The following is a 444-nucleotide window of genomic DNA, read 5'->3' on the forward strand; positions in this document are numbered from 1 at the left end:
AAGGAACATCATTTACAACAGAAATGACACACAAAACAAAAGAAAATAAGCATGATGACAGCCAGAAAGAACTTATTAAGCACAAATCAAGCCACAGATGAAAGGCCTGTAAATCACATATGAGAAGGACGAAAAAATTATAAAAAAAAAAACGCCTTCTTCAAATAGTTCTGAAAGTTTCTGGCCCCACTAATGGCTTACTAAGATTTTTTTTCTTTTTTAATCTCATTGCACCTTCTCTCTCCATATTTTTCAACTGCACTTGTTCTTCTGTATTACTGCTCTGATAATGAAAACCTGGCCAATTTTTTACAATTTTTTTGAGGGAGAGGGAGGTCTAGAAGAACTATGTTTATGACCATGGGTACACAAGCAATGTCTACAAATACACACAATTTCAGGAAAAAAAGTGTGACCAACCACCTTCCACACTAGCCACAAGCA

General features: G+C 35.4%; 1 protein-coding gene across 1 annotated transcript in view; it reads right to left on the reverse strand.

Moving 5' to 3' along the window:
* LOC119593391 (hippocampus abundant transcript-like protein 1) overlaps positions 1 to 444 on the reverse strand; it is a gene marked incomplete at its 5' end in the record, with an annotated part of 103,114 nt that overhangs the window by 6,944 nt on the left and 95,726 nt on the right.

This window comes from Penaeus monodon, chromosome 32 (assembly GCF_015228065.2).
Source record: "Penaeus monodon isolate SGIC_2016 chromosome 32, NSTDA_Pmon_1, whole genome shotgun sequence".
NCBI lineage: Eukaryota > Metazoa > Arthropoda > Malacostraca > Decapoda > Penaeidae > Penaeus > Penaeus monodon.